This window comes from Patella vulgata, chromosome 1, assembly GCF_932274485.2.
Source record: "Patella vulgata chromosome 1, xgPatVulg1.2, whole genome shotgun sequence".
In the NCBI taxonomy this organism is placed as follows: domain Eukaryota; kingdom Metazoa; phylum Mollusca; class Gastropoda; family Patellidae; genus Patella; species Patella vulgata.
In genome coordinates, this window is record NC_065879.2 from 5136135 (window position 1) to 5153034 (window position 16900).

At 40.2% G+C, this 16900-nt stretch overlaps 1 protein-coding gene across 5 annotated transcripts in view; it reads left to right on the plus strand.

The window, feature by feature from the left end:
* The first annotated feature begins 13409 nt into the window (after positions 1-13409).
* Positions 13410-16900, plus strand: part of LOC126815366 (3-galactosyl-N-acetylglucosaminide 4-alpha-L-fucosyltransferase FUT3) — a 58291-nt gene continuing 54800 nt past the window's right edge. For 4 of the 5 annotated variants that reach the window (XM_056099249.1, XM_050541040.2, XM_056099250.1 and 1 more), the window contains exon 1: positions 13420-13587. The gene's annotated coding sequence lies outside the window, so the exon portion shown is untranslated. Of the gene's footprint in view, positions 13588-16900 lie in introns of all 5 variants that reach the window. The other variant, XR_008786582.1, reaches the window with a different exon arrangement.

Sequence of the window (16900 nt, forward strand, 5' to 3'; positions counted from 1 at the left end):
GGTTTCGAATCCCCGGTTGTACGTGACAAGGAGTAGGGTCGCCTGTCCAACCTCGTGGGTTTTCTCCGGGTCCTCCGGTTTCCTCCCACTGCTAAAGACCCCTATGCGCAAGCGAAATATTGAAATAAAATTGAACCATGTGTTAGTCCCGAAATGACCTAGTTTGTGTCGAGTGGACGTTAAACCCCATCTCTCTCTCTCTCTCTCTCTCCAATTACTAAATGCCTCTCAAATATATATTATTAGTCTAATGAAGACAGACATACGCCATACAGTGTGCTATGAGGGAAATTTTGCCCGGTCAGCGGCACTATGGTCTACTCTTATATCGAATTCCAACTGCCAACTGTTATCATCATGATCATCTGCTTCATGCATTCCATTCATAGTGAAGAATCGGGCACATGTAAGGCCAGGGCCGTAACTAGCTCAGAGCAACGAGGGGTCGTGAAGTATTCCCAGGGGTGCTGTAAAATTGTTGGACAATATATATCTATTGTTTTTATGGTCGACAATTTTTTCATAGGGGGAAGCGAAACTTTTTGCAGGCCCCACCACCTGTGCCCCCCCCCCTAGTTACGGGCCTGTGTAAGGTCCTTATTCTATGCCGGTGTTGGCCCAGAGTTCCTCGGGATTTTTTAGTTTGGTTCTGTGGTGCAGGACGAGGTGTCACACAGCAGCACCCGGTCGTTCGGGTGGCTCGAAAAGCCCAGGGTTAGGATACACGTTGGTGTGTACACAAAAGAGAGAGAGAGAGAGAGAGAGAGAGAGAGAGTGAGAGAGAGAGAGCGAAATGGGGTTTAACGTCCACTTGACACAAACTAGGTCATTTCGGGACTGACACTGACATATGCGCGCAGGGGTTTTTAGTAGTGAGAGGACCCGGAGAAAACCCACGAGGTTGGACAGGTGACCCTTCTCCTTGTCACGTACAACCGGAGATTCAAAACCGCGCCGGTTGATTCAATGACAGGCCGTATGATACAGCACGCACGTGCTAACCATTCGGCCATCCACCGCCCCCTGTACACAAAAGAACCTCAGATATAGTTGGACTTCGTCTATGTGAAGGCGAACACGATGGTCTCTGGGCAAAGCTAAATCTATTTGATAAGGCCAACTTCAATTCTGGTCAAAGGTCACGAGATGTAAACAGGGCTAGCGCTAATCCCAACCCTAACCCTGGACCTAGCCATAACGCGCCATAACGCTTACCCTAACCCAATGGTTCTCAACCGTTTGTTGCCAACAGCACACCTTGGAACACATGAAAAAATAGCGGCACACCTGGGCCCGATTCCTAGAAAATTCTTAAGCACGTTCTTGTGCTTAGATTTAAGTAGACTTTGCTTTTAAGTAAACTTACCTTATTTTGTGTTCCCAGAAAATTCTTAAGAACGTTCTTGTGCTTAGATTTTAAGTAGACTTCATTGTAAGCACAAGAACGTTATTATGCGTTCCAAGAAAAAAATTAAGCACAACTTCGTTCTTAAAGATAGCCAATCTAAGCACAAGTCCCAAGCAAGGTATACGGCTTGCTTACCAACCTTAAGTCTGTTTCTGCTTCAAAAAGATGGCTTACCGTAGAATTATTCAACGGCATTTCCGACACCTTATGATACCAAAGAGACAATTACAAGACAGTGAAAATCCAAATTTCAAATTAAGAATGCTATAGAAAATTTCGCTTCTAGGCCTACCCTGAAACCATTTTATTTATTTGCCAATTAGTAAACAATAGGGCCAAGGCTACAAACACACAGGCTACTTTAAGATCAGGCGCTCTCACAATTAAGAATGCTATAGAAAATTTCGCTTCTAGGCCTACCCTGAAACCATTTTATTTATTTGCCAATTAGTAAACAATAGGGCCTAGGCTACAAACACACAGGCTACTTTAAGATCAGGCGCTCTCACAATTATTCAGTTAGTTTGTATGTGTCTGCGTTTTTTATCTTGTGGCACATTTTATATGTGAATAGGGGACATGTCAAATGCATCGAAATGAACCATATTATATACATGTATGACGTCAATGAAGCAGACGACAAATTTAAGACGTAATTCGCATACCAAAGTTGTTTTTATGACGTTAAAGAGCATCGTAGTCTCAGTTTATGGTAAACTTTACCAGTCACAATGTGCTTAGACTTATACTTGACTTGTGCTTTCGTAAGAATGGTCTTAAGAATTTTTTAGGGACGGTATTTTTATAAGTTTCTTACGTAAGAAAAAGTGAAGCATGACGTTGTGCTTACTCTAAGAATTTTCTAGGAACCGGGCCCTGGCTAAATATATATGAAAAATATTTGAATTTTGCAAAATAAAAACAGAGACTAGCCATAGACACATAGAATGACTCAAACTATAGTACTTTATTGCGGTGTTTCGAATGTCATCAGTCAAATAGCTGGCTTCTTTAGTAAGAAATTTTCTTAGTGTGCCGTTCAAAATTTCGCGGCACACTTAGGAAGTTCTCGTGGCAAACCTCTGTACCGCGGCACACTGGTTGAGAATCACTGCCCTAACGCTAACCTACAATCTCGCCAACAATCCATCGTCTTAACCTTATTTACATCTCAGCGACCTTGACGAAAATTGAGTTGGCCTTAACAAATAGATTTAGCCCTGTGGCAAAAGGTCCCTCGTGGCACACTACATTAGACCATGCTGGTACAGGACATTAAACACCGGTTCATTTCATTGATCACTGATTGAATCAAATCAGACTGAATCTTAATTGAATTCTAGGCGAGAAATCTAACGAGACGTACAGACCATGAATCACAGTGCTGTATAGGGACAGTTGAACGGAACTAGTATGTCGTTCAGACGGATATAGATAGAGAGGAGAGAGTGAGAGAGAGAGGGTTAACCTCCACTCGACACAAATTAGGTCATTTGTCTTTAGCAGTAGGAGGAAACCACGCCAGTCGACTCAATGACAGATCTTATGATACAACGCGCACGTGATAACCATTCGACCATCCCACAGCCCTCGGATATATAGGCTATATTAAGATTTCAAAGAGCCTTTCGCACTTCTCCCGTCAAAAGGCAAAACCTAGTAACTCACTTTTTCATTATTTTGAGAAAACAAAGGAAAACGTAATGAATGAATATTAAACCCCAGCTCATCCATTGATTTGACTATTGAGTTACCAGGTTTTGCTGTGGTATACTAGGCAAATGAAGGAAGTTGCTAGGTTGTGTCATGGGTGTAACTGCTTACAAAATCAAATGATTGGAATATCTAGTACAACAACAGGAAGCACATAACCTAGTAACTACAAATTTGGTTCTAACTCAATTTTCATTAAAAAAAAATGAGTTACTAGGTTTTTCTTTTTGACGGGAGACTTCTGGAACGACAACAGCTCAAACCGTCGCTCGAAGATTTGGATGCTATCACCCTACCATCTCCTCAACAAGACCCGGGTCCCCAACTGTAGGGTGACCCACCATAAATAAATATCTCCAAATATCTCGACAATTACGCCACAATATTTATATATATGCCAAGCCTCAAATCAGTTTCACACAATTATAGTCACTAAATAAACGATCATGTTGTACTAAATAAGCTATGACCATCAATCATCTATAAATAATAGACTGAAAAGTGGTTCCAAGTTCGGTCAATAACATCGAGACACTTTTGAGTAAAAGATAGGTTACGTGCCCTTGTTTTGAAATTAGTCTCGCTTAACCAGTCTATCGACCATTCTACGTCTGATTGACAGGTCGGGATAATCAAGAATACTTTTTTACGAAACATAACAGAAAGCTAGAACAAGAAATTGAATTTAGAAGTAAGCACTTTAGACAACTCAACAATTGTTTTAAGTAACTTGTAAAAGTAAAATGAAACTACTGCTAGTATCATGTTCCTGCTAAAGAAAGTGATTCAGAGATAGTATTTGTACTAAACCAAAAGATGCCGCTCTTAACGGTACAGTTAATGATAAAGCAATTTAAAAAATAAAACAAACGTAATTACTAAAGCTGCTGTAATAACCAAGAAGCTAAATTTTACTGCTATTCAAAATCGTCAACAATAGATTTTTTACGGCTGTAATAGTTGATATATTTGTAGAGAATTGCACGTGCCATGGCTATTTATCGACTCAAAGCGAGTGCGGGGTAGTCAGTAATCAGTTCGAGACACGCAACTGAAGCGTGCACATTTAGCCGTGTCGAGACCAACTTTCTGTAAAGTGCACGGGTCACCCTACCAACTGCAAAAATCTCAGTCAACAGGAAGCAGCACCGGAACGAGAGTGGCCAATGATTCCATGCGCAGCCGCGTGGACACTGTAAAGTGTTTTATTTGCCCCCGTCCCGACTGGTTTGGTGTTGATTTTGTCGGTAAATGTCCATGCCTACAATTACGCCAAGTATCATATTTCAGCTCAATAATGCCTCACCAGCACTTCAAATCAAATTAGACTTGTTATGGAGTTTTCCTATTCGTCAGTATATCGATATTGATAAAATTATATTTGATTTCCAATTAACCGCAAAAATATAAGCAAGTGAACAAAGACATTCTAAACAGGCGCAAGTCTATTTTTGTTAACGTCACCGTTTCAGTGCGGGCGTATCATGTTGCCACTCTGTCCGTTCATTCGTCCGTTCGTTCGTCAGCAACTGGCTTAATTTGTAACGTATTTCATGCGCGTGTGTAGGTCTATTCTCTTTTTGTTAAACGCCGATTCAGAGGTCAAGAGCGAGGCCAAACTTCGAACTACACGTGCCTAAGCCCGCTATAATACTACTAGTCCAGCTATAGTAGAGAGAGAGAGAGAGAGACAGAGAGAGAGAGATGGGGTTTAACGTCCACTCAACACAAAACTAAGTCATTTCGGGACTAACATATGATTTAATTTTATTTCAATAATTCGCTTGCGCGTAGGGGTCTTTAGCAGTGGGAGGAAACCGGAGGACCCGGAGAAAACCCACGAGGTTGGTCACGTACAACCGGGGATTCCAGCTATAGGAGAATCTCTAAAATGTCATTGCTCGGTAAATACTGAACCGGTTTAACTCCTTAAATTTTAGAATTCTCTAGAAATTTTATAAAACTTGATTAAATCGAAATAAGCAATGTCCCTTTACATGATCTTAAAGGAGAAATAATTACACCCTATCCAATATAAAGCCCGCCAAGTTGGCCTACTTCCTGCCGTTGGTCAATTATTCTAGTCGTATACTTGAATCTATAGTTGTCTGTATATTGTCAGACGTGAAGAGCAATAATCTAGTACTTTGTTATAAAGCGACAGGATAGCGAAGCCAGAAAAATCTTATCTGACCGACCACATTAATGCAATATCGATTTTTCTTCTCTCTCTCTTTCACTCTATATATAACGTTCTGCTTTAATCTACCGTTCACGTGTTCTACTTGTCTTCATATATCGCCCACGTTTATTTCAATCAATGATAAATATAGAGAATATCGCGTGTGTTATTACAAAGGCTGTTACTATGCAAGCGTAATATAAACCTGTTGGTTACATCGCTTAAAGATACTTTCCCGTGTACAAACTGTGTGATTCGATGATATATTTAGACTAAAAACATATTCAAACTAATTAATCTATCAAAAATTTGCGTCAAATCTCTCTCAAAACTTTGTTTTCGCGGGGAGATACCGCATACTATAAATAAACTGTTGTTAGATGCCATGTCTGTCACCTCAATTCATTGTGGTGGGGGGGAGGGCATTTTTCAGAATGTATTTTTCGTTACTTACTGTCCATTTATCATACATTTTTCCACCGTTTAATTGTAGAGTCTTGTGTACGTTGACACCCCTCAATGTTCCCAAAACCGCCTAACCATTTGATCAAGAAAAAACAACCGCAGACAACAGTCGTGTTGCCAGTTAGTGATACCCTGACATTTTTGCCCAGTGCTTGCGCCTCCAAAATTTTCAAACTACTTTCATTTCTTTTGTAGCATTAAAAAATTTATGACAAAAATTATTCTAAATTTTAACCAAAATTCCTTGACATCAAATGCTTGATCACTGATTGTTCAATGTAATACACGCAACTTTTTCTAATCGTGGACAGATTCCAAAGCACACTGATCCGCAGTGAATATTCGCTAGGCCGCTACAATCACTGATAAGGATGACATCGATGCGACTTAATGAGCCACAAATATTAACTTTTTTCCCCCGACAAATTAAATTCTAAAAAAAAAATGTATTAGAAAAATAAACACAAACGTTGGGAGTGTTTCTATGTAATTTTTTTTCCCTATTTTAATGGGTATTAAAATGAGTAAAAGGCGCCTTTCTGTTCGAATCAGTAACGTCTTATGTAAACAATGCAGGCGCCAAAGAGCCAATGATTGACGCCGCGTGATATGACGTCATGTGTTGAAGGTAGTCTTTTACAGAGATATTAGAAGACTTTCGTAATACTCTGTGAAACAGATTGAGTCCAAAGCTTTGCAGCCAAAGCGTGGTCTAAAACTGAGGAAAATAGTCCGACACTTTGTAACTAAAAGAAAACTGGCCAACTAAATTCAAGAGTTACATCGAGTTTTTGCCATAGTCTTGTCAAGGCTAAATTTATTTTTTAAAGCCAGCTCAATTTTCGTCAATTTCGCTGAGATGTAAATACGGTTAGGACACGTGATTGTTGGCGAGATTGTAGGTTAGGGTTAGGGTAAGTATTACTGCTAGGTCCAGGGTTAGGGTGTTAGTTTTGGGATTAGTGCTAGCCCTGTTTACATCTCATGACCTTTGACTAAACTTGAAGTTGGCCTTATCAAATAGATTACCGAAAGTCTTCCGTTATGCACATATTTATTGCCCTTCTCAACAAAACGGGATCAGAGTTTTGGCAAAGCCTTGAATGTTTGTCGGTGAAATTTATTTTTTTCCGAATTACAGTCTTATAGTATGGCACTAGGCAAACCTCAGCAGATTCCAGTAACCTACAGCTATATGTAGGGTACCGGAATCTGCCGGTAGTGGTAGTTTAGTTGACTCATATTGCGTTAAATTTTTTAGATAGGCCTACACAAAACGACACAATAAGGTCATGCCACGCCTTGATGGGTGTATGTCCACGTTCCATATTTTTAAATACAAAGTACGCATTGCAACCTATACTATGTGTGAAGAACTCGGTTATCAGTTAGTGCGCGTGACCATTCATATAAATCTACTAAATTTAGTGATAATAGGCAATAATAGAACAGTCCATTTGCGTTCTTAAGCACGTTTTTTCAAGATAAGTAATCATTGGGATTCCGACTAGCCTTAAATAACCCAGTGTAATTTGCTTTTTGCGTCGATGTTTAAATGACATAATAGGGCTATTTGCACTAGACTTTGACAGCTACTGAAATCATTCACCTTAAAGTAACTATAATAAGTCTCTAACTCAATATCACCCAAAGTCTTCGACATTAAAAACACAATTATTATTTTCAATTTAAATCAACATTGATGTTGTGATCTCACCGGGAAAATATGGGCTTCTGATATCCAATATTTAAGACAAAATAGGGCCTAAACATTTTACCACTGATACATGAATCGCGTACCATATTCCACAAGTCATTTCAAACGGTGACGTCATATTCCTCTCTGAAGAGCATTCGCAATAAATACTATCGATGTAGACGGGAATAACCAGACGCTAGAGATTGCCATTCGATTGGGACTTCTGATTTGAAATTAGAGTAAAAACAGAAACGATTGAATGTAAATTATTATATGTTTTGTGACCCATTGTGTCAATTTCTAGGTCCAAAATATTAGAGATTTGGCTCCGTTAAAGGTGCAACTCAAAGAATGTAGCCTAAAAAAGAGAGAAAGAGAGAGGAATGGGATTTAACGTCCACATAACACAAACTAGGTAATTTGGGGACTAACATATGGTTCAATTTTATTTCAATAATCCGCTTGCGTGTAAGGGTCTTTAGCTGTAGGGAGGACCCGGAGAAAACCCACGAGGTTGGACAGGCGACCCTACTCCTTTAATCTAAAAGGGCACATTATTAAATTGTCGTTTATTCGACGGGGCAAGTATAAAACCTACATCTGGGCAATCGATTTCTTCTGGTAGTGGGGGGTGGATGGCCGAATGGTTAGCACGTGCGCGCTGTATCATACGGCCTGTCATTGAGTCAACTGACGTGGTTTCGATTCCCCGGTTGTACGTGACAAGGAGTAGGGTCGCCTGTCCGACCTCGTGGGTTTTCTCCTGGTCCTCCGGTTTCCTCCCACTGCTAAAGACAAACCTAGTTTGTGTTGAGTGGACGTTAAACTCAGGCCTGGGGTCGAACCCACGCAATCTGATTACAATACAGATCTATATTTCGTTTCGAGTAAAATGAAATGTTGAACTATAAAAAACGAAACGAAATAGGATCTGTGTTTTAATCAGATTGAAAACCACGCCACTTTATTTAATGCCACACCTTATAATCTATTTTAAAGCGCCTAGCCCACTCGATCATCCAGTCACGCGTTTTGTGGCCTAGATCTATTTGTTAAGGCCAACTCAATTTTCGTCAAGGTCGCTGAGATGTAAATAAGGTAAGGGCACGTGAGTGTTGGTTAGGATTACGGTAAGCATTAGGGCTAGGTCCAAGGGTTAGGTTTGGGATTAGCGCTAACCCTGTTTTATACATCTCGTGACCTTTGACTAAACTTGAAGTTGGCCTTATAAAATAGATCTAACCGTTTTGTGCTAGTGGTTAGTGTTGCACGTGACCCAGCCTATTTAACAGTATTTCGGGCACCTAAGTTACACTTTCTCTTGGGACCTAGCCCCAATGCTTACCCTAACCCTAACCTACAATCTCGGCAACAAAGGACCTTGACAAACATTGAACTGGTCTTAACAAATAGATTTAGCCTGCAACGACGGTATCTAGTTATATTCATGGCTTATGGGACATCCTATCGATTTGGACAATTGAAAATAGACTGGCACCCAATATACTCCCATATTCCGACGGACCCACATTGTCATGAAAAATGAAATGTAGTGAAACCGGTTTAACGCCTAACTTATCTCGGGGTTAAACATGCATTATGCAAGAGCTTGCAGGTCTTTCTTTAAACATTAACTTATCAAGACCATGATCAAATCTCGTTGGCATCAGATTTCTCCGATATTAAATAGTTTAGAAAGCTTCAGCTATATTTTGATTTGATTTAAAAATGGAGGAGCGAAACTTAGCTTCGAACAACCAGTACGGTGGTTGAAATTTTTGTCAAACCTTCGAAGGCAAATATCTTCGCTTGCAATAGAGTAATTTGAATAAAATTTTCAAATTATTCATTTTACATTATCTATTTTCGAACTATTATAGCAATAATGGCTAGCTCTTTATCTAAATCGTACATAATGTATCTTTAATTAAGACGGACATACGCTATGCAGTGGGCTATGAGTAAACGTTTGCCCGGGCAGTGGCGCTGAGGCCTGCTCTTATTTCCAATTGCAACTGTCAAGGTTTTTTTTTTACGCGCACGCCAACGTGCATACGGGACCTCGACATATCTGTCAAGGGTTCTTTTTCGTCCCATCCTGCGAGGGAGAAAGTTAATCCCGATTTTCCGGCGTGGTTTCCCCTTGTCAGTGATGCAGGACGGAGGGCCTGACAAGGACAGCTGTCTAGTCGTTCGGATGGGACGAAAAACCGAGGTCCCGTGTACAAATTGGCGTGCACGTAAAAGATCCCTTGGCAGTTGGAATTCAATATAAGAGTAGGCCGTAGCGCCGCTGCCCGGGCAAAATTTCTCTCCTAGCACACTGTATGGCGTATGCCCGTCTTCATTAGCCCAGTTTAGAAGCAGAGCAGTAGGACGTTAAACCCCATTTCATTTCATTTCGTCCCATCCTGACGACTAGACCTTGTTCCTGCACCACTGACATCGGGTAACAACTTTAGAAAAACCTGAGGCAAACTGTCTCGTCCAACACGTGGAGCGAAACCCGAGACTTCCTGGTTCGCGAGGCAGCGCCCCTAAACACTGAGTCAGCGTGGCTCCCTGCGTTGTCACGTGTAGATAGCTTATTTACGATCTCCAATCCGATTAAAATACAGATCTATTTTTCGTGTCGTTTTTTTATACGTTCGATGGCCTACACTACACGAAGATCTGACCGGTTGTAGTTGAAGGTCGCGTCAGAGGTCATACGAGCGCTTTTGACCCTATGACGTCAGACATTTGATTAATCAATCAGCGTTGATGTTTCTAATGGGTTACCAACAGTTCCGTGCACCTCACGCCCAAAACTCACCGTAACAGACCGTTTCATAGGCTAATCCCTCACATCACCCAGAACACTGGTTATTTAACAACTCTTCCAGATCCTAGTGTAGTAAAGACAAGTAAAACGAAATTTTGAACTATAAAAAACGAAACGAAATACCTGTACCATTTGCCTGATAAAGACGAGAGTATCATCGTAGAAACATCCCTTAGTATTAAAAAAACGAAACGAAATAGGATCTGTATTTTAATCAGATTGTATGATTTGCGTCATTGGCGACAAAACTGATGAAATCTGAGGTGTAATCGGGTTAAATACATGAATGATGGCTATAATAGATATGTTTACACAAAGTTCATTCATCCCATAATTAAGAGAAGAATTAATGTCATAAGTAATTAATAAATACAAACAGGAAGCTTACTGTATCATAAGGCCTGTCATTGAGTCAACTGTCGCGGTTTCGAATCCCCAGTTGTACGTGACAAGGATTAGGGTCGCCTGTCCAACCTCGTGGGTTTTCTCCGGGACGTCCGGTTTCCTCCCACTGCTAAAGACCCCGACGCGCAAAGCGAATTATTAAAATAAAATTAAACCATATGTTAGTCCCGAAATGACCTAGTTTGTGTCGAGTGGACTTTAAACCCCATCTCTCTCTCTCTCTCTCTCTCTCTCTCTCTCTCTCTCGCTTGCTGATCAGTTATTCTGATAACATGAATCAAGTATAAAAGTACAACACAACAATAAAAGTTATATTATTTAAGAGGCATTGAGTAACTGGGCAGATAAATAAACTATAAACATACTTATGGAAAACAGCTACTGATTTATTTAGGCCACGTTTCGAAGAGAGAAAACGTCCAGAAATACTCTTCGAAACGTCGCCTGATTTATTTAGGCGACGTTTCGAAGAGAGAAAACGTCGAGAGAATACTCTTCGAAACGTCGCCTAAATAAATCAGTAGCTGTTTTCCATAAGTATGTTTATAGTTTAATAAAAGTTATGTTTCCAACTGAACCAATCGCTTTTTATTGTAACAACATAGGTCTTATGGGTTCTTTTTTATAGGACTATAAATATTATCTTTTAGTTTGCGGATTGCAAAATCATCTTCTAAAACCAGGAAGAAGCCATGGCTCTCATATGTCTTGTCTGCGATATCAATTCTGTGGAAGCAGACGTTAAAGAACCAGGTAGTAGTAGTAGTAGTAGTAGTAGTTTAGTTTGCGATATCACCTTGATGGAAGCGGACGTAAAATACAACTCACACATTAGTTTACTAATTAATTTATCATTTGTACTTGATAACGATAAGAGAATACTTGTCGAAACGTCGTGGTATATGTGTATAAATCTTTTCCATATAAATTGTGGCGTGTTTTTACAAAAATAACTGTTACCTTTTTGATTTACAAGGGGGGTCGCGGTGGCTAAGTGGGTAAAACGCTAGCTCGCTAGGCTGGAGGTTGGGTGTTCGATCTCTGTATTGGCCGAGACAGTTCACTGATTACCACTCGCGGCATCGTATTCTACGCAAAATTTACTACAGAATAGTTGGGTCTGGTTTTGTGCCCATTTGCCCCCCCCCCCTCGCACTGAGCCTCCAGACTATTAGGACGCGTGAAAACAATATAATTTCAAAATTAAAAGAGTTTTAGAAAATATATATCTATAACGCCAAAGGAAAACACGAGTCATCTCTCTATATAACTGACTGATGTGACGAGTGATAACAGATACACGGCCGAATTTCTGCTCAGTAATAATTCCTTTGATAGGGTGACCCACCATAAATAAATATCTCCAAATATCTCGACAATTACGCCACAATATTTATATATATGCCAAGCCTCAAATCAGTTTCACACAATTATAGTCACTAAATAAACGATCATGTTGTACTTAATAAGCTATGACCATTAATCATCTATAAATAATAGACTGAAAACTGGTTCCAAGTTGCGTCCATAACATCCAGACACTTTTGAGTAAAAGATAGGTTACGTTTTGAAATTAGTCTCGCTTAACCAGTCTATCGACCATTCTACGTCTGATTGACAGGTCGGGATAATCAAGACTACTTTTTTACGAAACATAACAGAAAGCTAGAACAAGAAATTGAATTTAGAAATAAGCACTTTAGACAACTCAACAATTGTTTTAAGAAACTTGTAAAAGTAAAATGAAACTACTGCTAGTATCATGTTCCTGCTAAAGAAAGTGATTCAGAGATAGTATTTGTACTAAACCAAAAGATGCCGCTCTTAACGGTACAGTTAATGATAAAGCAATTTAAAAAATAAAACAAACGTAATTACTAAAGCTGCTGTAATAACCAAGAAGCTAAATTTTACTGCTATTCAAAATCGTCAACAATAGATTTTTTACGGCTGTAATAGTTGATATATTTGTAGAGAATTGCACGTGCCATGGCTATTTATCGACTCAAAGCGAGTGCGGGGTAGTCAGAAATCAGTTCGAGACACGCAACTGAAGCGTGCACATTTAGCCGTGTCGAGACCAACTTTCTGTAAAGTGCACGGGTCATCCTACCTTTGAAGACCAACAGCTGTTTTATGGGACTGTAAGAGGATACCTGACAATTCAATAAAGTAATTGAATGTCATTAGATAAAAGAACACGAGAAAAATAGAAATAGTCCGTACATTCCCTTGTTTATATTCATTCTATACCTTATAAAAACATGGTAATGCACGGACTTTTTCTGTTTTTCTTCCGTGTTCACTTATCTAGTGGCAGTCAATTCTTTTTATGAATTGTCAGATATCCTCTCAAAATCTCACACAACAACTTTTGGTCTTGGAAGGAATTATTAGTGAGCAGAAATTCGCCCGTATATCCGTTATCACTCGCCACATCAGTCAGTTATATAGAGAGATGACTCGTGTTTTCCTTTGGCGTTCGTCACTTCCGATTCAGGAAACCTGTATTACCCAGCTATCGTAGCAATGATCTCTGTGTTAAAATTATATTTGGAATGTGTTTAACTAGTTACTATACTTGTAACGTTAAACTGTGTGTTTAACGTTACAATTGATACAGTCTAAGACTCCTTACGCAAGTTCAAATAGGTTCAAACGCACAATTGTCAACACATATCATTACAGTTTGTATTGGAATAAGTATTTCTATGACAAATATTGAAGACTGGACCACTAAAATAGTTACCGAACAGTTTTTCTTTATGGTTATGCGTTCTACATTTGCATAGCGATGTTTCTTGTAATGACGTATTACACAAGCCGCCATGACACCAGCCGGTTGAAATTTCGCGTAGCAGTTGGGTTTCATCAAATCATATAATTATGCGGTAAGGCTTCACCTTTATTTCAATAGGAATTGATTTATTATATGTTAAGCTAGGTGCAGTACTGTTTTGGGTCAGTTTATGTGTAAATTAAGGGAGCTATAGGCCAGTAACCTTTTTGTAGTGATTTCACTAAAAAACTTGTGCAAAGGAACTCCTGTAGGACGAGCCACTACTGTGGCTGGAGTAAGGCGAAGACATCAGTAGTGGAACCATTTCTAGTGTTTTACCAGCTCTATCATCACATATGTGATAATGACTGGCACCAATATTGTCCTTTAACATTATATAGCTAACTCACTTTAGTCCTGCTATTGCAATTCTAGTTTTTTTTTTAATATAATACCAAATATAATTTACTTCTGGGCGCAAAATGTTTCCTTATTTTGAGAAAACAAATAATTAATCAACGTTTTCCTGTTATCTCTTTTGCACGAGTCATATTTATATTTATCTAATCTGCTACTTATATGATGTAATAAGTACATCTGTATTTTTGTGACTTGTAGAAAGAGACTAAGCCGACAAGTCGACTTCTCGACGTTACGACAAAAACAACATGATCATACGACAGAGTAAAGTGTCGTGTGACTGCGTTAATACTATCGTGATGTCGTGTTGTTGCGTTATGAAAAGGGCGAGATTTAATATGGCTACTATCAGCCACCATAGAGGGGTGGCGTGCTCCAAGCGAAATATGGTCTCCCTACTGATACAGGGTGGCATTTATCCGCGAGAAAGAGGAGGGGGTTGGATAGCCGAATGGTTAGCGCGTGTGCGCTGTATCATAAGGTCTGTCATTGAGTCAACTGGCGTGGTTTCGATTCCCCGGTTGTACGTGACAAGTACTGTCGCCTGTCCAACCTCGTGGGTTTTCTGCGGGTACTCCCGTTTCCTCGCACTACTAAAGACCCCTACGCGCAAGCGAATTATTGAAATAAAATTGAACCATATGTTAGTCCCGAAATCATCTAGTTTGCGTCGAGTGGATGTTACCCCCTCCCCCTCTCTCTCTCCCTCCGCGAGAGAGATTCTATATCCGATCCATGCAGCTAACCGTGTTTATTGTGTTTGTCGCGAATGGGCGATGATACAAATATTTAAAAAGTTTGTCGTTTCAAGAAAGTCATTTTATGGTAATAGTTTACAACGGCAGCGGAAGTAGCGATGGCCCAGTAAGCTCTCGGGTTTTCACCTTGTCAGTGTTTCTAGTCGTTCGGATGAGACGAAAAACCGAGCTGTGCACGTAAAAGAATCCTAGACGGTTGGAATTTGATATAAGAAGGTCGTAGCACGGCAAAATATTTTCCTTCCCCATAGCACACTGTATGGCGTATCCCCGTCTTCATTAGCCCAGTTGGGGCTGCAAAGTAGGACGTTAAACCCCATTACTTTTCATTTCACCATTGCGCCATAAATATGGAAGCCGGAAGTCGACATGGAGAGAATTGTACATTCACTACGATATCTGGAATGGTTCCTTTAAGCCCAGGGGGCGGACCCAGAGGGGGGGGGGTGTTGGGGGGTCGCCCCCTCCCCCTGCTCAGCTAAATACTTTTTTTTTGTAAATCAACACTTTTTATGAGAAAAGTTTCTCGGCCGTGTGCTTTATCCTTTATCGTCAGATGTGGGACAGGATGGGCGCTCAAAGCACGAGATAATGATATAGACATTTTGTGATGTCACAATTAATGCTTTGCATCCATGAAATTGAATCACAATGTCATTGTATTAATTCATAATAAAAATTGACGTCAAACGAGGTGTTGAATTTCTCTGTTTAAAAAGCTCAATGTGTATGTATATACGCCAAAATTACCATAGAGACCATGCTGGAGGGGGAGGATACATTGTCTCAGGAACCTGGCAAACTCCCTCCTGCAAAAATTCCTGGATCCGCCCCTGAAGCCATTATTATTATTATTATTATTGTTCGATTTATATAGCGCTTCATTACACGTGAAGTGTTTCTAAGCGCATATCACAAACATATACTTCAAACACACAGAAACAATCAAAATCAGGAGAACATAATTAAACACAGCTGCCTGTTAGGCCCTATTATTCAAAGGTTTATATCAACAAATCAACCGGCTAATGAAAAAAGTACATACGTATAAAAAAAATTATGTATGTCCTTGAAGTATCTACTTGATGTCAAAAACGAATGATATAAAGGTCATTATCAATGAGACGTACACACGCGTTTAGATCTAATTGATAAGGCAAACTTCAAGTTTGGTCAAAGGTCACGAGATGTGAACAGGGCTAGCGCTAATCCCAACCCTAACCCTGGGCCTAGCCCTAATGCTTACCCTAACCCTAACCTACAATCTCGTCAGCAATCACGTGCCCTAACCTTATTTACATCTCAGCGACCTTGACGTGTTAGTGTTTCTCTATGTGGGGATCACCTGGCTAAGTGGGCAAGACGCTGGCTCGCTAGCCAGGAGGTCGGGTGTTCGATCCCTGCATTGGCCGAGAAAGTTCATCCAGATTTTCGGGCGTAGTTCCCCCTTGTCAGTGATGCAGGACGGAGGGCCTGACAAGGACAGCTGTCTAGTCCTTTGGATGATACGGAAAAACCAAGGTCCCGTGTATACATTGGAATGCACGTAAAAGATCCCTTGGCAGTTGGAATTCGATATAAGAATAGGCGATAGTGCCGCTGCCCGGGCAAAATTTCCCTCGTAGCACACTGTATGGCGTATGCCCGTCTTCATTAGCCCAGTATAGGAGCAAAACAGTAGGACGTTAAACCCCATTTCATTTCATTTCGTTTCTCTATGTCCAACTTGTCCGCCCTGTTGTACCCATTATGAGAGAGAGAGAGAGAGAGAGAGAGAGAGAGAGTTTAACGTCCATTCGACACAAACTAGGTCATTTCGGAACTAACATATGGTTCAATTTAATTTCGATAATTCGCTTGCGCGTAGGGGTCTTTAGCAGTGGAAGGAAACCGGAGGACCCGGAGAAAACCCACGAGGTTGGGCAGACGACCCTACTCCTTGTCACGTACCACGCCTATTGACCCAATGACAGACCTTATAATACAACGCGCACACCATTGGGGCGATTTTCACGAAATTGGAATTCAACCGTCATTAGGGTGTAACAGTGATAAATTTAAACGTTTTTTAAAATTGGATAAAAAATGTGATTTTTCGTACAATCAGGGGCCATAATCCAGGAAGTTACAGTCCGATATGCGCAAATATCAAAAGGAACCACAATCTTTTGATTATAAACATACATTTCAAGTTTCATCAAAATCGGATAAACATTGTGACTTCTAGAGTTTCCACAACCTTGGTAT